Below are 24,503 nucleotides of genomic sequence, written 5' to 3'. Positions count from 1 at the left end.
ATTTATGCTGCTATTTTGACTATAAGACATACTACTGTACTACACAAGACACTCATGACAGGTCTGCTTAATATAATGCTAATACAATGTATTTCTATCCAAATAATAAATTGCATCTTATACATATCGAGGCATGAATACATGTATCAAAGACCATTTCACCTTAAGGTGACAGACATTTGCACGTCAGCATAATATATTATACTAATCGTTGTGTATGTATGATTTTTCGCGTGCGCACTCTCAATTTTTTGAGGGGATTCCGCGTGAAAATTAGAGCTCTCGGGGGGGCCCGCTTATACGGGTGGACTTATTGTTTAATGGGGGCCTGGGAGGACACCGTCCCCCTAAACTCCCTGCCAGCACGCCCCTGTTTGTAATGAACAAAGAAAAACATATCCTACAAGACAATGCGGAAGTAATTAGTAATGGCTGGTTCACAAACAACAAAATAATAATTTAAAAAAACGTAACAGGTAAACGTTTAATTTGGCTGTTCGTGCATTTCACCGAACATAACTGATTAGAAATTACAAGGATTGTTTTTAAAAATTTGATTTAAATCTCTTTATAAACATTCGTATAACATTAAATGTGCTTTTAGATCCATTTTCAACCATTTTAAGGTTCTCAAGATTAGAGCCATACGACCTTTAAAAAAATAAAAATCTATTATTAATTAGATTGTTCGTCAATGAGACCTCCCACAAATACTCGTCAAATAATGTGTATTATTTTGCTATTTATACTTGAGACTGGTCTAATAAATTATAGAATATAGCCTAGGTAACACAGATGGAAAACATTAAATACATTATAGAATATCGCGGATGCACAGTAATGACCGTTTGTAGATGATTTATGTTTAATGTGCATTATTAGTCTTGCTAGAAATCTATTAAATTTACCCTACTACTGCAATGTGGTAGAAATTACTCTTTGTTTATTTCTTTGTTGATAAACAGTGTACCTTTATTTGCTGTTGAATATAAATACAGCTGGATGTGTCTCTAACTACACTAAGCTAAAATTTCATGGATGTACTTGACTCTTAGTTTAATGTAGAAACCACTTTGGTAACATAGCTATTATCTTCTTTTAGTTAAATTGAATTATGTAAGGGAGTGGCATAAATAGGTTTTAGTCATCATTACTCTCACCATGTAATCATGTTGGCGGCTGGGGATGGTTTATATGTATGTTGTCAATATGGCTGTGGGTTTGATCGCATTATAAATGAATTGTGCGGATCAAATATTGAATTTTTGAATATTATTCAGAAAATGTGCTATGTTAATCGAGACATTTTGAAATAAACGATAATGTAAATACCCTAAATCATAGACATAACACGGAAGCGCCCTAAATCAAACTAGCAAATACTGTTCATATTTATATGTAATATATTGTATAAATCTATTCATACTTCTCATAGTGTAAATAATTTTCACGTTTATCAAGCAGCTCGTCTATCTATTATCGTTATGTAAACAAATTTGTTCCGGATTCTATGCATGACTGATGTTGTTAAAAGGGCAAAATGTAAGAAAGACCCCAGGCCTAATTTTCTACCCTTTCGAAATAAAGTGATTATTATTATTATTATTATAAACTAATGGGTCTGTCGACCTCTTGATAGAGGACACTGCACGCTAAGTTTCAGGTTTGGATCGCATTCGAGGAGATCAAAAAGGATGCTGAATTGTCAATGTCTAGCTCATCGAGTTAAATAAATTCTAAGAGAGAAATGGGGTTTAACGTCCACTCGACACAAACCATCATTCATTTCTGACAGCCTACGGTAACATATTATACATTTTCACCCGAAAAGAGACTTATTAAAATTGCATATTTAAGTATTACAACTATCGTTTGAGTCACAATCTTCTAAATAAGAGAGAGAGAGAGAGAGAGAGAGAGAGGGAAGAGAAATGTGGTTTAACGTCCACTTGACACAAACTGGGTAATTTCGGGACTAACATGGGTCATTAGCAGTGGGAGAAAACCCACGAGGTTGGACAGGCGACCCTACTCACGTACAACCGGGGAATCGAAACCATGCCAGTTGACTCAATGACAGACCTTATGATACAACGCGCGCGTGCTAACCATTCGGCCATCCACCCCGATCCCCCACCCTAAATAGACAGACTTTTATTCTGTGCTATGAGACTTTGTATAAGCAATTTTGAAACAAATCGGTGACCACATAATATTCCATCCTCGGTATCCCCAGTGGTTTCATTCCGTTCTACTCCACTCACCCCTGGGTTAATCTATAAGGGAGACACGTTTTCAAGTTATCCGCCCTTGATGGTTGTGCTATTTTTATCGACCAATCTCATAAATCGTTAATTGAAAAGGAAGTTGGCAAAGGGAAGTAACTCTCAACGGACAAGGCTAGGACTTAGTCTAAATGAGAGAGAAGTCCAAATTATTCTAAATGCGTATTTATTAACAACAAATTATATAATATTATATTAATGAAGGCCGTGCGTTTATGTAGGTTCAAGAATTTTATTGAGAATCGTTCGTTCGTTCGTGCAATTTTACGTCCACCTGATATCGTAGACAAGTTATTATTAATTAAATTGCTAAATATAAGTTCAATAATAATAAACATAACAGAATGAAACATTTCAGACAAAGAACGAATAGTAATAATAATAACAAAAGTCAAACATATAGATGTTATATATATATTTGAAATCAGCGAAAAATACTACAGATTTTGATAATATAATTAAATATAAATGAATTAGAAATATATACATTACTTACATAAATCATTCAGTATCTGGACACGAATATGGTTTTCTACCCTTATAAAAACGAAGGCGAAACGACAGGTTTGTAAACTGTTTTTTGATTGGTTCGTAGACTATAGCTACAATCAAGGCTAGGGCAGATAATTTGAAATCGTGGAAACCCTATGGATTAGGGTATAGTGGAGTAGAACGGAATGAGTACACTGGGGATACCGAGGATGATAATATTCTAGAAACCACTTGTCTCTGTCGAAGTCGTTTTCTAAAAAACAATTTGTCTCTTTTTAATCGTTATGAATTTCCTTGTTGAGAAAACTGATAGGAATAGTTCTTGAAAATGTTGACAATGATGTTGATGAATATATGAAGATGATGAGGTTGGTGTATAAGTAACGAAGAGATAAAGACCACAATGGTGATGATGATCTTAGTGATGAAAATGACGGAATTAACGATGATAATGGTGATGCCGAAGATTGATAACGTTACTACAGACAATTACAATGTTCCTAAGTAACCGGAAATAAGCTGCAGTAGTAATGTGGCTTTACTCAAAACATCAGGCTCCACTTTCTTTTATGCATGAGCGATTGCAGAATATCATATGCCAGTCAGTGTGTTTTGAGAGAAATTCTGGCCTGACAGCGGGATTACCACAACTCTTCACCAAATTGCAACTGTCAAGGGTTCATTTACGACGGACCCTGGTTTATTGTAAATCGGAATTAGATACTGTTCTTTGTTAGACTTTTTAGTTTGCACGTTTAGTACTCTAAAACTGAACTAACGCCCCAATGAATAAGTTATACGTTGTAAAATGGTGTCGTATAGTATAAGATGGGGATACGCAATTATTCTCTAGAACATTGTCAGTGGTTCAGGACGGAGCACCTGACAAGGAAGGCTGTCTAGTCGTTCCTATGGGACGAAAATCCGAGGTCGCGTGTACATTTTGGCGAGCACGTAAAAGATCCATTGGCAGATGGAATTCGATAAAAGAGTAGGTTGTAGCGCCGTTGTCCTGGCAAAAATTTCCTTTATAGCACACTGTATGGCGTATTCCCGTCTTGATAAGCCCAGTCAGAGCAGAACAGTAGGACGTTAAACCCCATTTTATTTCATTTCATTTCTCTAGAACATCTGAAATCACTATTTAAATTGGAAATTTACGTAGCTAACAATTTTAGTTATTGTATATTGTAAAGCAACCTGTTGCAATATTCTTTCATTTCTAACAAACACGTATATAAAATAATAAATATATATAAAAGAAAACAAAAACATAAAAAAGCAGAATCCAATAAAATATAAGATACATGTAAAATACATATGAGTGCTGGTAGGCCACAGGGTTCGCATTATAAACAGTTCATATTATAACTTACTGTAGATAAACTCTATGTCTGTTAATACAATAAAATATGGATATAAAGTAGTTTTAAATGGCTGTGTGTATATCATACTAATCTGGATATTATCACGATTACTGTATGGTATATGTTTTAAGATGTTCGGTTTGTTTTTGTTGGTTCTGGCAATGGTATCGTATATAAAACCTATATAGGTTTATCATATTATCAGGATTTCGAAAGAGCATCTATTTACAACAACTACAAAGGGTCGTACGCTATTAACAAGTAACTGATCATCATCTACATGTAGGCAATAGTAGATGTTTAACGCCTCGGAAATAATTTATTCAAAATTTTAAAGTGGGTAATGTATATCATGTATATTACATCAAGTACTTACTCCCCAGTATATTTTTAAAGAACAAGTACGGTAGAACTATTAGGATTAGGGGCCGAACATGACGTCATATCAGATTCGAAGGCCGTCATTCGATGCGCAACTGTCCAAGGAACATTAAGCGTATGGCGTGGCAATCAGTTAAAATTAACTGTGAAATAAAACAAAGAGGTAATATATGTTATAAAATAATTCAAACAAAGCAAAAATATTTAACCTTATATTTTGTTTGTCTTTCTTTTAAGAAATGCATACGATGCATGGGTTAATGGATATTTTATAGACTTTTCAGATTGATAAACAAAGGTTTTGTTCTTATTATTATCACAAGGTACGTTATCTTGCATGCATCTACTGTGTACTTATTGTATTTATGTATACTTACTTGATATACATACAAGATATACTATATGTATCAAAACAATTCTAAACAAAAACTAAACAAATACGAGAAAGATTTAGTATAATGGCAAAATTCAGGACAATTTAAGGGTTAAAATGGATTAGTGTGTGAAATTAGAATAAACTGGTCTTAATATGATATTAGGCCATACAGTACAAATCCCCCCCCCCCTCAAAAAAAAAGCAGAACAAGAAGTTTCCGAGAACAGCACGGACAAACCAAAATGACCAAGAAAATGGGAAAATCACATAACAAGGGGCTAAAAACATGTATTTTAAACATACCTTTGAAGTACGAAACAAAACGAAACAATATTATGATTTTGCCTTTATTCGATTTCCGTTCAAAATGTGACGAATCAGTTAAATTATGCACTTATTATGTAGAAACGTGGGTCACTCCTTTTCGCATTTTATAATTATCAAAATTAATTCTTAAAGTAGCTAAGTCTCTAACTCAATATCATCAAAAATCTTCGACATTGAAAACACGAATTATTAGTCAATTCAAATCAACATTGGTCTTGTGATCCTACAGGGAAAAGATGGGCTTCTGATATCCAATATTCAAGACAAAATAACAAATTTACCATGGGTACACGAATCGTGTACCATAATGCGTTTCAGCGCTATTTGGAACAAGGGACTCAAAGAACGCGGCTAAAACATTCCACAAGTCAGGTCAAATGGTGACGTTATGTTCTTATCTGGAGTTCGTGCGCAATAAATATCATCGGTGTAGACTGGAATAACCAGACGCTAAAGATTGACATTCAATTGAGACTTCTGGCGTATTTCGTCGAACATAACTGATTAGAAATTACAGTAAAAACAGAAACGGTTGAATGTAAATCAGTTTATATACATTCACATTACATTATCATATGTGTTGCGACCCATTTGTGTCAATTTCTAGGTCCCAAATATTAGCGATTTAGCTCCTTTAAAATTAGAACGTTATTAGTGGAAACGTCTTCTGTTTATCTTACTTCGCCATGTATCTTCCTCTTTCTGTTTCTCTTCGTAGTTTTCAGGACTATGTTAATGAATATGTTATAGCTTATGAAAGCCAAGCATAATATTTTTAATAGAATCTTACTTCAATATCGTTTGACAAAGCCATGTATAACTAACCAATGAAAACTATAAAGTAATGGTGATGACTTTTTAACCATTCATAAATTTGCTCACGGACAAGTTGCTAAAAGCTGGGGTAGGGGTATCAGCAACCTTGAACCAGTGTATGACTACGCGTTAGCTTCTAAATCACATATTATAATACCATTACCGTTTGTACAAGATATAGTTGTTGGTTTTTTTTGTGTGTTTTAAAGTTGGCTGTAAGGTTCGTAATTCGCAACAGATGCACGTGCCAGCTGTTTAACTCATCAACAACGAGGAAAACTCAGAGTTAAAACATTACAAAAAATTACACGAATAATTCACAACTAACGACTTTTACAAAGCCCCCGAACGTCTCACAACTAAATAAGATTTCAAGTCGCGTCTTCAATTACCAACGTGTTCGTGTATCTGTGAATTTAGATAGCGTACAAGCTATCAAAAAATGGTTCGTCAAAAATAGTTCTTTTAAGAAAAAATCTCGGATACAAAAGTTAGGATTGAGAAATAACTTTATTTCGTTAACCTTTTAGAAAAAAAATGTAATTATAGCGCATGTTTATTAAAAAAATTGAATAGGTAATATAATGAAACGCATTGATAAATTTGAGATATTTTCAGTTTGATTTTTGTCCCAGCGACAGCTGTAAAATATATTTCCGTTTTTGGTTTGTTTTTTGGGTTTTTTTTTTCATTTTTTAAAAGAAGAATTTAGTGAATAAAATGAATATATTAATCATGGTGTTAAAACTGTATGGTCTATGATTCAAACTGCCAAGGTGTTTTTTTTAACGTGCACGCCAATGTATACACGGGACCTTGTCCCATCCGAAGGATTTGACATTGTTCCTTGTAATTTAAGGACTCTTTTTAATATAGGGGCGATCTCTGTCTAAAATCCGTCTCTGTAAGTTTATTGTTATAGTAAATGTAACTAAAATCTGACTGCTTCTTGGGTTTATATATCTTTTAGTTGTTTTAAACATACATTATGAAAGAGCTAAATCTGCCTATTGCAAGTCTTTATTTAGGCTTCAGATGTTATAGAAATTATTAATTAGACCTTTATTTACACGACAAGCTCAAACTCAACCCTGTAGACCAACAGTTTGGATTTAAACAGTCGTCCATTTAAAATTAAATCAATAAATAGCGGTCCAAGTTAATGTTTGCCGCTAGTCGCTGATGTCACTACCGGAAACTGGTGATGATCGGCCTGCCAAGCGAGGCTACCATAGCCATTGAGCATGTTACTTGATACTCGAGAATATGTGGGTGGAGTTATCGTCTGTCAATCAATTGATCGCCAATTCTCATAGACGGTGCAGACTCAGTTGATGCCTATTTTTAGTCCAAACTCCCAACAGTGACAATTTCGTTCAGAACTAAGTAATTTGAACGAAATTTTCAACATTCTCTTTTTTTATCATCTATTTTTGAATTATTATAGCAAGAATGGCCAACTCTTTATAAAACTCTTAACTAATGAATTTTTAGGAAAACGTCTCTAACTTATAAATAAACCTACCAGTTGCCTTACTGGCATTGCGTAAAGCATTTAATCTAAATCGCCTTAAGGGGGCAGGTGGCCAAATGGTTCAAGACGTGCGCGTTGGATCATTAAAGGCCTTTCATTGAGAAAAGTGGCATGGTTTTGATTCCACGCTTGTATGTGACAAAGAGTTCGGTCACCTGTCCAACCTCGTGGGTTTTCTCTGGGTCCTCCAGTTTCCTCCTACAGCTAAAGACCCTAACGGCCAAGCAAATTATTGAAATTTAATTGAACCGTATGTTAGTCCCGAAATGACCAAGTTCGTGTCGAGTGGACATTTACCCCCCCCCCCCTCTCTCTCTCTCTCTCTCTCTCTCTCTCTCTCCCTTCCTCTCTCTCTCTCTCTCTCTCTATCTCTCTCTATCTCCCTCTCTCCTATTTAGAAGATTGTCACTCAAACGATAGTTATAATACTTAAATATGCAATTTTAATACGGCCCCTTTCGGGTGAAAATGTATACTATGTTACCGTATGATGTCAGAAATGAATAATGGTTATGTTATACATATTTGAATTACAAGACAAAACATCTGTTTTTAAAAGATAGATTACTGTAAGATGCATTGCATACGATATAAAACTAAAAAAAATCTGAAGAGTTTACCTTGAAAGAGCAAGAGCAAAAAGAGCTAGGGTTATTGTTTACTGTAAAATACACGTATCCATCATATACATGTAGGTCATTATCTACAATGGTATTACCATGCGCTGGCTAGGGCTCAATGACCCAGTAAAATGATTTATTATTCTTTGGTAATCTTGATCTATGTATAGGTATTGAATACCCATCTTTTTTTCATTAACAGCCGATGTTCTATTAACATAGATCGGAGAACTAACTCAAACAGTCTTCTCGGCTTAAACCAAATCAGATATCGCACCCAATGTTTTGAAGTTCGACTCAAGCCCTTGTCATCAGTACGCCGCAGTACATGATAAGCTATGGTGTGTTCGTTGTTTTGGGTGTTTGGATCACCTGGCGCCGTTGAGTTCGATTAGATCATCTAGGAAGATGAATAAAATGCTTTAGTTAAGATTATCACAAAGTTTTCAACCCGTATAAACATACAAAGAATTCAAAATAAGATTTAAAAGATTATTCAATCACCATGTCAGACTAAACTTGAAATTGGCAATTGTTCATTCCTCTATTTAACTCACAAAAAAATTTGCATGCGATGTTTTAGATTTGTTCGAGATTTATTTGAAGGTTCTTAATTATTTCAAGTATTTACATAGATTTTTTATAAAGAAAACATTGTGCTTGAACATTCTCATCAAGAAATTTCCATCCTTCTTAATTAAGTCCGTCATCATTAACCCGGTTGGTTCAGAAAGGCCCGTTAAACCTCATTTCCTTATAGAGAGTCGAGTTTTCTACGGTATTGTTACAGACATGGTCAATGTGGTTTCAAATCAATTACCATTATATTATAACCAATCATGGGAATCGATATCTTTGAGCCCAAATAACCTATACAAACTGTTGAAATATCGCCATGCCTATGTGTAGGATAAAGCACGAGACTGGGGTTATGCTGGGGAAAGAAAGACTGAAGAAAATAACCCGAGAGAAAGAAAAACCGAGGCCAGCAGGTCGAGGTTTTTCTGTCGAGGGTTTTTTCTGAAGTCTTTCTTACCCAGCATAACCGAAGTCGAGGACTTTATCTTGCTTATAAACCGTCTATGTTTACATGTACGCAAGATGAGAATATCCCAGAATTCCCACAAGAAAAACCTTATATCATGTTTTCTTATGGGAAAAAAATCCTACCCTGGAAGAATAACCCGTTACAGGTTTAAATAAAAACTTTCAGAAGAATAACCCCAAATTTCCCTGAATATATCCAAAACATCCTCTGACTTTCTGACCGCAAGTTATTCCAGGCATATAATATACCCCAAAGATCAAAGAGATTTACCGTTACAGGTTTATAACTGCGGAGAGTAACCAGGTAAATTATTGGAGATAAGATTTGGGTCGGAAGATCGAGCCTATAAAATCGGGCGTTATTTCAATTTGTTTTTCGTTTTCTTTCTACATTATATTCCGTAATTTATAATATACTCCCAAGGAATAGAAATCCAGAACTGTGAATATGAAATTAAATCGAAATCGAACTTTTATAGTGTTATTTGTAAACATCTACTTTAGCATGAAAAGATGTCCATGAAAATTAAAAGATTGTTTCAAATGCTTTCTTAGACTCGGTTATTTCTGGGTCCAGATTAGATTTACATCTCTGTTGACAGATATTTAAAAACATCCCGTGAGATTCAACCGAAAAGAATATCCTTTGGCATTGTGTTATACAGAATGGTTTGTATGCTCTGGTAAGTGCATTTTCTGCACATTTTGTTAATTTTATGGACTAGACAGAACATCTTACACATGCTACCTATCAATGGTTCTTCCATTAATATAACTAACCCATCATGCAACGGTAATCTCCTCTCCAGTCCAAATCCCAGACGACTTCCTGATTACAGAGTTGGTAAAGGTAACCAATAGAACATCTGGTGAACTGGTGTACACCCAATATATTTAACATTTAGAGAAAATGTTAACTAATATGCTCTAATGCATTTAAATACCAACACTGTAAAGGGAATCGAAATATTTTAAAATAGCCGCATCAACAGATTAATGTTACGTAGCATAAAGTCTGGGCAAGTGCTGTCACCTGTAACTTGGGACTACTAGCTTGCAACATCACCGTTCGTCCACATAGAGAAATTACTGGCTCTGACGTTAATTTTACAGTCCCGAAATGAATATAATTCTAAGTATTTGTTTTAAAACTAGACTGAAAACTTCATTAATATTGTATCAAAACATCTACATTTAAAACGCCTAAAATTCACCAACCGGATCTATTTTCAAAACATTGATAAACTTAATCAAATGTATAATTTGGTTCTTCATAGATAACCCTATATTAGCACCAACTATTTATAAATAATATGGAGGCGTGCTACCACCTTCTATTATAAAAAAAACCATACAGTTTTCCAAACTAATAAACTATATGAACTTCCAGAATCAGATTTCATATTTAGCAATATTATTAAAGTTTTCGTTGGTACATTTTAGATTTATTTCCAGAACTTGCATCAAAGAAAATGTTTAAATAATGGGTCTACCAAGTACGTGACTTCTTGCAAAAAGTGTAGTGGATAAACTAACATGCATTCCTCTTCATGACTTGTACTCAAATAATTCTAAAGACACTTGGATACCATATCGTTAATGTAAATGTAGAATGATCATTTCATATGCATTGCAGCTGTCACCACTTATATATACTAACGCACCCAAAGATGCTGGTCATATCTGAGGTATAGAAGAACCTCTCCATAAATGTAGATCACAATTTTCTAGGTTCAAGTTCTGGACGTTTTGTTTTCCCTAACTGTTCTGTTGAACTACCATCTTATTTACCGATCTTAGAAATTGATAAGATTAATATAAAATATACTGAAATGTAGCCATCAATATACCACATCGATTGCTCACTTTTAAAATGTACTCTATCTAATTAGATTGTGGTCAATCTAAGAACTTAATTGGCAGATAAAACGTAAATCTTAAGATGGTATTTCTTGTAGTTTCATGTAACAGTAGCTTTTTATTATTATATAAGTGGATTTGGTGTTGGCACGGGTAATAATGTGGATTGAAAAGGGTGCTTACTTGCTGTGCTGTTTACCTATAGTTTGTCGAATATAACTTTTGAATAATTTCTGTTATTTATTAAACTGGTTTATTTATTTAATATTATTTTGTTTTATTAAAGCTAATTAGATATGGCCAATACAGTAAGATAGAGTTTTAGTGGAAGATGGGACTGCCACACAACTATATGTTTATGCATTGCTATAAATTAAGTAACTGTTCGGTAAAACCTGTTTTCAATTCTCGAGGCGTTAATTCTACAAGAGTGATCTTTGGAAACATTAATCAAGCAATATATATGTATAATGCCAACCAATGTTTTACCAACGCTGTTGCTTTTTGGTATTTCAGCACTGCGTTTACTTTTCTTAATGTATCACGCTTCAGAAGTACCGTTAGGGTTGGCCCTGTAGGCAAAAGATTGTAACAGGATAGGGCATCATTGGACATACCATTACGATCAGATATGCCTTAACATTTAGATTATGCAATAGAAACTGATAAGGTGTGTAGCCACCGGCTGCTCATAATCCTCAAAACATGTTCGCTATAACCGTTAGAACATGTGGATTAAATCTACTCTCTTCTTGGAAATGAGTGATTCAGTCAGTAAAATGACTGGGTACGTTTACATCCACATATAGCACTTAAAGAGGGAGTGGTGCGTTTTAGAAGCGGGCCAGTGGATGCACATTTCCACATTTGATAAGATTGTTGTCCGTCTCTTTTACATTTACTTATTAATAGTCCTTACGTTCAAACTATATGGAGAAGAATTTTTAGCTTAATTAATTTTATTTGTACCGATTTTGCAATTTACTTTATTAGATCTATAGCTAATTGGACTTATTTAGCTACATGGATCAAGGTGTCTCTAAGTATAGATATATACAATATAAGTATGTTTTCGTGCCACATCTTATCGATTTAAGTATATTTAGGCTACGGCATTAAACGTTTGCTAAAACACAGGATACTAGTTTATAAACACCTTCATATTTATACACAGATGCGCATGGCTGTACACTAGAAGATACGCTCAGTTGCGTTTCAAAATTATTTTGATTTTGTATATCCATGTTTTTAAAACAACTGTGAACAGTATATATTTTTTTTCTTGGAATATTGAATACTGTAAAAGTAAAACAAGCAAACGAAAACTACCCATAAACAAATAAATATATTATATTATATAGAATCCATAATTTTGAGTCTTTCATGGAACCCTTTAGCAACTTTGTTTGTTCAGCAAGATTCTGTTTTGGAATCTACTTTATTCCTGATATGCGTCGATGTTTTGTAAGTTACATTATTTGCGTTGGTTTATTTGTAATAACATTGGTCTCAGCTTATTTACACATTCATCAATGTTGCGTTTTAAGATTCCAGTTATCCCTAATGTTTAGTTAATGACTTTAAATGCATTAGCATAAAACATAAACGCCTCATGAGTCCATGACCCAGGTTCTAAAACAATTCATTCACCATCATTGACTAAAACTAAGTCAATTTCTAGAGAATAATGATAAAATACAGATTGTTAACATTGACATTAAGCTGATAAGGTATTTTTATTCAGTCCTGCACTGTCATTGGACTATCGACAATGGTGTAAGATATACGTCAGAACTTTATCCAATATATACCTTGGATCTACTCCTTTTGCATACGGTTACTGGCTCAGTTTGATTGTCGATCCATATATGCAGTCAATAGCGAACGTATTAATTTGATGCACAGATCTTCCAAATTTCAGTATACATGTAGTTTTAATTTAAATTACTTTCGAGACACGTTTTAAAATGACCATGAGCAAATTTATACGAAGGTGTGTAAATTTCCTAACCTTATGTTAAAACAACGTTCAAAAAGAATATTTTTAAACCGAAATTTTGGATCGGTTTACAATGGGGGGAAACGCTAGAGAGCTCTATTCTTTTTCTCAAACACTGATATTTCGACCACTTAGTAACTAAACGAGAATAATTGTTCATTGGGTTTTTAATGCAGGAAAGAGCTCGAGTACAGTGGGTTTCACCCAGTTTTAATTTTTTGTTTTCGGATCGCTTAAATTAGTTTTATTGTTTTTAAAACCCTACCAGCCCTTCATCAAAGATCAGCTAATTGAATTGAAAGCAAATACATCATTTCCTTATCTGACCGTAACCCTGATTTAATTTAGCATGTTGATTCGACATGTTATTCATTAAAACCAGGCTGCAACGTACAGGTAAATATTTAGACAGGTCAGGTTATTCTAGATGATTCATGTGATCTAAAACTGATGCAAACATTTCATACAATTTCTTAAATTTAAAAAAAGAAGTAACTTTAATGAGGAAAAGAGTTAATTGGAATCGTATTGGATTTCCGCCTCCACTTAATAAGCTTGTAGTATAAGTAATAACCTTGGCAATTAATGATTTAATCAAATCTATATTCTATTAATTAAAGGATTAGTTGAGTAGATAATTTGTGGTTTACAGTATTATACCAATACGCCTTCGCTGTTTTCCCAAACGTTAGAAGAATGGCCAACTATCAAGAAATTTTAAGTTCTGTAAATTCACATACATGTTGGCGATTTGGAAACAGTTTGCAAACAGTATGCAAATGAACGAAGATACAGGTAACAATATGAACGAATATGCAATATATCACTAATTTCAAACCTTTAACAATAAATAAATAAAAGAACAGTTGTTGCAATTATTTATCTCTTAAACCGTTTTTCTATCGAAAATAAGGAAAGGAAATTTTTGCGGCCCATTAAATTGATATCAAACAGGTAAAGTTACAGAAAGGTAAAAGCAATAAAAAAACTAAATACACCTGGTAAAAACACATCTGACTCTCATTATTCACATTTAATTAATTTATCAAGCCGATCAATCCATTTAATGTATCTTCCTTTTCTGTCTTATCTGATGTCCGGACAATTCCCCACCCCATCCCCTCGTCGCCCAGTGGATTAAATTCTGACTCACTAACCAGGAGGTCTGGGATTCGATCCCGGTGTTGGCCGAGAAAGTTCCATCTGATTGTCCAACTTGGTTTCCCCTCGTCAGGTGTGCGAGATGGGGGACTTGTTTACACGTTGGCGTGCACGTAAAAGAGCCCTTGACAGTTGGAATTGGAAATAAGAGTAGGTCGCTGGCCTGGAAAAAGTTCCTTCATAGCACACTATACATGTAACCAATGAATTGAAAACTACCGTCATCGCAAAATGAGCGAACTACTGTGTTAACGAGGTGTTACATCTTGGATAAACGACGTTCAAGCTATGCAACTACTTGAAACCGATATTCTTAGTTGTATGAATAATAATCAGTGTCCCAAACATTTAAATAGAGATAATACATGCGACCATCTTGTTACCGATTGTGTTTGCTAATATCTGTGTCGTTTCCCTCGCAACCGAATCATTGGTCACTGCACAATTTTATGACTTCATTATTTTGATAATAAAGGTAAGAACTAAATGGTAAAACTAATTATTTCATATTTTTGCATTGTACAAGCTCACAAAATTTGTTTTTCTCAAACCTTAACAATATATACTGTTATAAAAACACTTCATACAGATTCCATTATACAGTCGGGGGTCATATATAATCTGTGGGTGTTTCATCTCCGCCTCAGGGATTTCTATTTAGGTTTAGTCTATAATAGTGACTAGGACCGAACACCACCAATACATCCAGGAACATTGATGCACTAATGATGATATTATTATTTTGAAATGATTACTCATTTTACATCCAAATGCTAAATATTTAAAATCTACACCTGTATGCGAATACGACCAAGTTTAATGGACATAAATGTCATTAACTTACTTAAGTCAAAATATAGTATGGAATTAGATTGACACGGTGTGTTATTTCGATTAGTAAATGTAAATTTAATGTGCAGTTGGTGCCATTATTAACCACGGTGAAAATAATCTACAGAATAAGACTAATGAAAGAGGAACCTGTAGTAACGATACAATCTCATTATATCTACTAAAATTTGGCAAATTTTCATATTGAGTTGTTTGAAAATGATTCTGAGCCAAAAGATTAAAAACGGTTAGAAGGATGTCTTTCTTCACTTTATTTCAAAAATCGATTTGCAATTCAAAATCTGTTCTTGAGTCGAAATAATAAATGTCTACACTGACGTCGAATATCATTGATACTGGCTACAACACCGTCAATATATAACTATAGTGGGATTATTTAATGGACATCTTAGATTGTGATGATTGCATGACGTACATCAGAGTTGACTATTTCGTCTCCAACAGTATATAGTATCTAGTTACATTGGTCAGCAACAAACGAGATTATCAGATGCAACAGCAGGTAATGCGATTATGACAATGATGCAAATGAAGTGAAGGATAGGCAGGTATTGCGTAAACCTTATGTGAGGTGAAATGAACATGACGTGGTATGATACACCCCTGTACATCTCAGTTAAACCATTTCAGAGAGATCATGAACATTAAAAAACGCTTAAATTATTATTTTCATTTTCTCTATTATGAAGAATACTAGTATTATACACCTAGATAGAAACAGGTTCATTGTTATTGTTAGGGTATTTGTCTCAGTGTTTTATTTGTTAAACCATGGCATCGACAAAAATCCCCCGATTTCAAAAGCTATAGGGAGAAATCCTAACAATAGATATTTATATAACGTTTACCAATTCACGTTACTTTCTCTTGATTTCTAGCCATAATCTTTATTTCTTTGTATTCGTACGTCGACTTAAGAATGATAATATATTTCTATCCATACGAAAATAAGAAGTATTGAAATGATTTGATTATGAATAATTTTTCATTTATTTATTAAACACGTGAATACCATATAGTGCAACTCATATAATTACAGAACACTACCTACATCAGTATTTGGAGATCAACCTGGTTTTTAATGATATATTTATAAAATTAATATTCCATCTCCGTCTTTAAAGAATCTGTTATGTTTTAGTCTGATAACTAAATTCATTATACAATTAACACATGTCCGTTTGTCTTTTTGTTCTCCTAAATTTAAAACATATATCTTAGATAGATATATGTATGTATAATATGTATATGCATGTGGTACATTAAAGGGCGTAGTTTCTAACTAAATGATGTTTATATAGTAAACGTATGGGGAGGTGTTAGCCAAAAAAATTTAAGAATAAAATAATGAAAGTAAATAAACAACGTACCGTTAAGCAGGGATCGCCCTTACATCCGTCTCTTTTCATGTAATAATCCAATATAATCCAAACTTGATACGAAGCAGGCGTTCGTTGTTGTGAGGATAAATTTTTATATAGATATATTTATATACATAGAAGAATCGTCACCTGACTGTAGTTCTTATATATTCTATAGAACATGTTCAAAGATATTTCCACGAGGCCAAAACGAAAGAGATGCTAGCATATGTTCACATTACCTATCCTGCGAGCGTCAAGAGGCCCAAAATAGCTGCTGAAACAGTTTGGGCGCGTGCAGTGCATCTTCTCAAATGACCAAGAGCACACGATAAGTATTTAATGGCATCGATGCGAAACGTAAGAATATCTTGGAATTAATTCCAGAAATTCAACCCGGGATATTTGAAATATAAATCAGGATCCATGTAAATTCATGATACAGTCTCTGCCTTGATCGAAAAAACACATCTTCTCACTAATGGCATTACCTGAGTTCTAAAAAGGATAATATATGAGCCGTTATTGAAATAGTCTGTATTGCTTAGCATTCCTTTTTTGGACATACCGAACTCGTCTTTTTAAAAACTAAAATCAGACAGCGGTGTTTCATATAATTTGATTAGCTTCACCAGTTCTACAATTCATCGGTACTTTAGCGGTCCTTTTAGACTATCTTGTATATATGCCTGTTTACCTGTGAAGGCTTACGTTCAGCTAAATTCGATTAAAACAATTCCCAGCGAATTTATTAAAGCACTGTTTTCTAGAATAAAAGCCAATTATAGACTTACACAATTTATTTGAATAGATCAATCCTAACATCTAAAATTTATATTATTTTCTATCGATTTCAAGTCCCCATCTTTTTTATCAGTATTTTCCATCGACAAAAGAATGATAATACATTTTATCCAAAAGTATCTAAATGAAAGTGAAATGAAATGGATTTAACGTCCTACTGTTCTGCTCCGACTGGGGTAATGAAGACAGGCATACGTCATACAGTGTGCTATGTGGAAAATCCTGGACAGTGGCACTAAGGACTACTTTTATATCGAATTCCAACTGCCAAGGGGTCTTTTACGTACACGGGATCTCTGTACATCTGTTCTTGTGTCAGGCCTTCCGTCCATCACCGCTGACAAGTGGGAAACCACGCCGGAAAACCCGATAAACTATTTAAAATCGAACCCGCAATCTCCAGATTTGCGAGCCAAGTCTTACTCACAGAGCCATCGTGACTCCGCCGCAAGTATTAAACAGAAGTATTGAAATGGTTGGATTCAAAGGCCTACGATTTAATTTTTATTTCTATAGATGCGGAAGACGCCTTTTGTTACTAATATGGATTTAATTTTTGGCCTATTTTGTCGACAGTGGAACACAAAACCGGCAATTCTCCACATTGGTTTTAGCTAGAGTTAATTGTTACTCCATGAACATGTAAATGTAAAATACAACGAAATCGGTTTAATTAAAGAATACATTAGTTTATTATAGATTCTTAAATGTAATCGTATGTTTTATGTAATGCATCCATACACATTTTGTGAAAGCGTGTGCATTATAAATGATTAATAATAATAATAAAAATATTATAATAATGCATAGTTATATAAAAATCATGTCTCTACAAACCAAACACAAGCTATCGCCTTCTCTAGCTAACAGAGAGACGGAATGTCCTGCACGAGGTAGGGTATGCTTACTGTTTATTGAATATCTCATACTGTTGCTAGTTTATCGTTTGAGCAATTCACGAGGCCAAAATTTCTGTTTTTGTGTGTTTCAGTAACTAAAATTTATTATTTTGTAGAATATTGTTATCAGTCAACGTTGGGATAACGTTGAGTTCACTGGGAGTTGTGGAGATAAATCTATATTAAGATTTATTAAGATTTTACAACAGAGGATAATATTTATACGTGGTTATATATTTAAATTCTTTTGACATTTTAACCACATTTTGATAGACCCAAGAAGATGAATTCCGTTAAAAGCGTTATCAAAAACAGTTTAACCTGTAAAGTATTGCTAATGTGCAGGATTTTATTTGCCAACAAAAATACAACCTTTGAGTTTAAGATCTGTGAAAGTAAGAGTAACATAATGTATTATACTACAGATTTTTTAAAATATAATCAAGAGTTAAAACTAATATGTTTAAATTAGTATTCCTGGATGCGTGTATTATGCATTTTTTTTTATTTTGGCATTTATACGCAATGTCTTTAAAAGTTTGAGGAGCTATAAGACAGGATTTCGATAAGCATCTCCCGAAGACATTATTCCAACGGCAAATATTTTCAGAAACTTCGAGCCTTGAAGTTCGCAACTATTTGTTCCAAATAGCTGGTGGTAGATATAAAGAAGTATTTTCAGCTTTGCCGATTGGGAAAATTGATGTTCTTGTAATGTTTGCCATTATACTGACCATGGTTAAAAGAAATTTACGATCAGGATATGTAAACATGTTTGCGGAACGCATTACTAATTACTATAGATTGTTTTTATTATCTGTATAACGCATCACATCTCTAATTATCGTGGACTAATAACCGTAATTACGTCCACTTAAATGTATATAAACAAGTTATCTAATTAGGTTATTATCTCTACAAACAGTTAATATAATTTAGAATAGTGGACATTCTTCGGATATTGGATGGGGTGGGGGTGGAATGGGGTTTAAGGCCCACAACACAAACTATGTCATTTTGAACTAACATACGGTACAATTTGATTTCAATATTTCGCTTGTGCGTAAAGGCCAATAGCAGTGTGTGTGTGTTTGTGTGTGTGTGTGTGTAGAGGGGGGGGGTCGGAGAACCCGGAGAACCCCACAAGATTAGACAGGGTTCCTACTACCTCTTGTCACGTACAAGTGTGGGATTGATTCAATGACAGACTTATGAAAATCCGAGGTCCCGTGTGCACAGTAGGCCGTAGAGCAGCTGTTCGGGCAAAATTTCCCTCATAGTACACTGCATGGTGTATGCCTGACTTCATTAGCCCATTAGCCCAGTCGGAGCAGAACAGTAGGACCTTAAACCCCATTTCATTTTCATGATCTACAGCGCACGCATTAGACCATTCGGTAAACCCAAGATGCTCTTCGGTTTGGACGAGATAGATAATAAAACGGTTGCATGTAGTAATTGGGTATGGCTGTCGCGGTACCTGGTTTGGCTTGGTTATTTACTTATGAAACCGCATGGATCATTTATTTCGTTCACGGTTTCTAAATAGAAGCTTATTATTATGGATATGGACAAGAATTAGTTTATCATGCCCCTTCACCAGTTTTCATTGAAGCTTTTTAACACCCCAAATGTTTATTATTGATATGAATCTTTTTTTTAATGTTGTATTTGTCATTCAATATAAATTATCATTTTACTTGCAAAGTTGACAAGACTAGATGTAATAATCTAGAAAGAACATTATGTATCCAAATTACGACTACCTAAGAGAGATAGCCTTTTAAGGAATGAAATGAGGATTAACGTCCTACTTTCTTACACCAACCGGGATAAACAGTCTTTTTACATGCACGCTAACGTGTACATGGGGCCTCGGTTTTTCGTTACCAGGCACTTCGTCCTGCACCACTGGCGAACCACGATAAAAAAAATCAGGGAACTTTTTCGGCCAATACCGAGATCGAACCCCGGATCTTCTGGTTAATGAGCCTGTACCTTATTCACTAAGCCAATGTTACCCCCTCCCCAAACGCACACCCACGCACACCCATACACACTTTTCAAGGAGTGTATGGACATCACACATAATATTCAAGACAGGGGTCATGAAATGTAAATCACAGAGTTGTTCAGTAAAATCATGGTGTCAAGAAAACTTGATACCATTTTTCGATTTTGCATAACACATGAGTTACATTTGAGTTCGACCGGAAAGAGTTTATTGTTTCGATCTTTGAAATGGATGGGTACATACATGATATATACCAAAGATTGGTCGATCAATATTTTGAATAGAGACATCCCCAAACTCATGCAGTTTGAATAGAGACATCCCCAAACTCATGCAGTGAAGAAATGATGTTTGGGACGAGATCTGTTAAACCCCAACCCTTTATGACCCACAATACGTCTCTTAACACAAGGTACAATTTTATGGATACACAATTACTGAGTTTAATGCTATGCAAATGATAGAGAGTATCTCGTCGAAACGTCGCACAATATTAAACTCAGTAATTGTGCATCTATAACATTGTACCTTGTGTTATATGTTATGAATCTCTTAACATTTACATTGCCCCGTTTTCCTTTAAATTTCAGATGTTTATAACGTCCATGAGAATTGTTACTGTAACAATGTTCCGAGCGTCGCTACAATGTGTTTAACCTGGCAATTTTATCTAAGGAACATTGTCTGTATCTGAGTTCAACTCTCAGAAACATGGCTATAAAGATTACTTCTACCTTATATACCCACACTTCCGGAGTAATTAGCTTTATTGATTATAAAACCTGGAGAAAACAGCCAATTTACTTGCCAAAAAAGAATTCATTACCTTCAAGATTATCTAAAGATTTTGCCTCAAGTGTCATGTTTGTGTTACAACGATGGCTCATATCACTGATAGGTGAGTAATTTATGCATCATTACATACACCATCATGTTTCGTGGAATTTAATTGGATCCCTTATCTCGCTCGATCATATGTTCTTCTTTAACTTCGAAAGTGGTTGACATGACGAAATGGTTGTCTGAATTTTGTCCTTAAGATAACACAGTGAGTGTGAAGTGGAATATGTTGCAGCAAGATGATTTTGAGTTTCTCTTTCAGCAACATCTTTTGACTGTACAGGATCGGTTATCTGTGGGGGATGACAGGGATATGTTACTATGCCTTCACTATTCACGATTGTTAATGTTGACATATGATAAATATCTACGATAAATGCTAAGTGATGTGTCTCGTCAACGTGATATTATATACGTTTCCATTTTCTCCACATACGTTCTCATTGTTTGTTTGCACAATAATTCTCTATTACTCCCTTTTTTGTAACCTATTTAGTCTGATTTATATCTCCCAAAGCTGTGACTGATCTGAACGGAATCGGTGACGCACGCCAATATTTGGTAAATCTTGATAACAAAAACCAACATACTGTTGCGTGGTGCGTAAAGATATGAAGGGAAGCAATTTGCGGTTAACAAGTCTGTAATTGTTTATTATACAGAGAGTGTTGAGTGTAAGCCGCGGAGTAATAGATATGAGTAAAATAGTATATAATTGTTAATAATCTTGTCATAAAAGTTCATTAGTTGATATTGTAAATACCTTCATTATTAGAATAGTTTGGGTGTTACTTGGTACAGTGTAAAGTTTTTATAGTAAAACAGCATTACGTTAATTGCTTTAGTTTGTGTTGGAGTGACGGAATACGCAGCTATTATTTTTTTTATCATAATTAATAATTAACAACAATGTTCATTATGATTAATAATTAACAACGATGTTCATTACAATTAATAATTAACAACAATATTCATAACAATTAACAAATGTTTTGAATAAGAAAACAATTTGTTATGATCAGTAATGTCTGAATGGAGTGGGGTTTAAAGTCATGTCGATACTTTACATAAAGACACAACATGAATGAAGACTAAAAGAAAGGAGAGAGAGAGAGAGAGAGAGAGAGAGAGAGAGAGAGAGAGAGAGAGAGAGAAATGGGGTTTAACGTCCACTCGACACAAACTAGGTCATTTCGGGACTAACACATGGTTTAATTTTATTTCAATAATTCGCTTGCGCGTAGGGGTCTTTAGCAGTGGGAGGAAACCGGAGGACCAGGAGAAAACCCACGAGGTTGGACAGGCGACACTACTCCTTGTCACGTACAACCGGGGATTAGAAACCACGCAAGTTGACTCAATGACAGGCTTTATGATACAGCGCGCACGTGCTAACCATTCGGCCATCCATCCACCCCTAAAAGAAAGGATTGAAGCTTAAGATAGTAGCTTAAAAGATTAAAACTAAAAATACAGGTTAAATAATCTATTGTTATTCTTGCTAATAGATACAAATTAAATATGTCAGTATTTACAGATATATAAAGATGTCTCGGTTTAACAAACTGAAGACAATGTAAACTTCAAATGACCATAGCATGTGCTAAAATTGACCGATTTAAATAAATTTGGAACCGTGTCTGGTTTTAATCTCTATATTTCTTTTCATTCTGGAATGTTATCCAGCAAAGTAGCAATTCATTATTATTATTATTAATAAATTACATAATTTTAATTATATTAGAAATACTTCAAATCAGTTAAAACTGCATTATAGTTAATAATGTTTCAACTTAAAGCATTTAGGAAAACTCACGATTTAAAACTTTTTTTTCCGGAGTCCAATATAATGGCAAAATTTTATAGACTAATTATAACAAGGATAATAATAATAAGAATATAATAATCTTATTCATTAGGTGTTTGAAATAATAAATAAGATAATAATTCAGACCTCACCACCGCTAAAGGTAATTATAAATAACATAGTTAGTGGAAATTAAGAGTCTGATTATAATGACTCTTCTATTAGATGGAGAGGCGATCTGGGAGTGGAAGGCAAAACAGTAACATTTGTTTTACAACCCAATTTACATAATTGATTGTAGGCTGGGTCTCTTCAAAGAGGAGTGCTTTCACTTACTAGAAAAATGCCCTAAAATATTTCACTATATAATTGAAGTTAAACAGGGATGATAATGTATGGAAACATTACTCTGAAACCTTAGTCCAATACGGTTTTAATGCTGTATTAAAAGTGAATAAGCAATTTACACGAAATTAAATTTCTTGAAAATTACTAAACAGGACACGGAATGTGACAGGTTTTATAACTGTTGATAACTTCACAAAAAGCATTTGAAATCTGGCATCCGACAAAACCATGCGATGTAAAACGTAAAACAATTAAAGGCGTCAGATTGTCCGCAAAATATTCATTGTGGACGGACCATTGAGCTTATGGACGACATTGTGGCGTAAAACAAAACATTGATATCTATATGATTTACGAAGGTTATCTTCCGATTTGATAATTTGACTATTTGCAATAAACCAAATTACAATCAGGAAATAGAAGGGGAGTTATTATATCTATTAAATAGGAAAAACTGATTTAAGGACAATTCTAATTTCATATTTTTTTTCTTGTTTCTACATCTTTAAAAAACACAAGATAAAGGAATTTACATATACAAACTGATATAATTTGTCAACTAATCAAGGAAGATATAAAATTTGCAGAAGCAGCGAACGTGAAAGTAGTCAGGTACTCCAATCACAATTCTGGCTACTTTATCTTCGATCTTCAAGTGCATTACTGTTAATATGATAAAATATAAGTGTATATTGGCAGTAAGTACATTATAAATAAAACAAAATTACTACCTTTATCTTATGTATACTTTATTTAGTTAACCCAACGATAGGTTATTTCTTTGCCTGGGTATCTTAAGACTGAAGATCATAACGAAGCTTAATGAGTTTTAAGATTACATTAATAGAAAAGCGTTCAACAGTACATTAATGTTTATAGTATTAAAGAGGTATAGTAGGAAACTAGTAAAGAAAAGCTGTTAGTGTTTATTTATACGCTAGATTAATCATAATCACCGCACTAAATAAATCTTGGTTAAAGTAAAGAGAAGTTATCGCAAGTTTGTCTGAGGAATCGAGCCAAAGAGTAATAATAATGGCGCTGTATAGAGTCTTATCTGAAACATATTTAGCCAGCCAACGGTGAATTATCATAAAGGAAATTAATGTTACAGAACAGTTTGAAATATAGACACGAATAGGCCAGTTAAAAAGGAAATTATTGTTACAGAACAGTTTTTAATAAATTTATATTATAGACACGAATAGGCCAGTTAAAAAGGAAGTTATTGTTACAGAACAGTTTGAAATCAATTTATATTATAGACACGAATAGGCCAGTTAAAAAGGAAATTAATGTTATAGAACGGTTTG

At 34.0% G+C, this 24,503-nt stretch overlaps 1 protein-coding gene across 2 annotated transcripts in view; it reads right to left on the bottom strand.

Annotated features, from left to right (window-relative positions):
- The window catches only part of LOC126831786 (innexin unc-9), a 160,676-nt gene extending 143,987 nt beyond the window's left edge, over positions 1 to 16,689 (bottom strand). For both annotated transcript variants that reach the window (XR_007684326.2, XM_056103483.1), the window contains exon 1: positions 16,488 to 16,689. The gene's annotated coding sequence lies outside the window, so the exon portion shown is untranslated. The remainder of the gene's footprint in view (positions 1 to 16,487) is intronic.
- Between the last annotated feature and the right edge of the window lie 7,814 nt (positions 16,690 to 24,503).

This window comes from Patella vulgata, chromosome 9 (assembly GCF_932274485.2).
Source record: "Patella vulgata chromosome 9, xgPatVulg1.2, whole genome shotgun sequence".
Classification (NCBI taxonomy): Eukaryota; Metazoa; Mollusca; class Gastropoda; family Patellidae; genus Patella; species Patella vulgata.
This window is presented reverse-complemented; position numbering and strand designations above follow the sequence as displayed.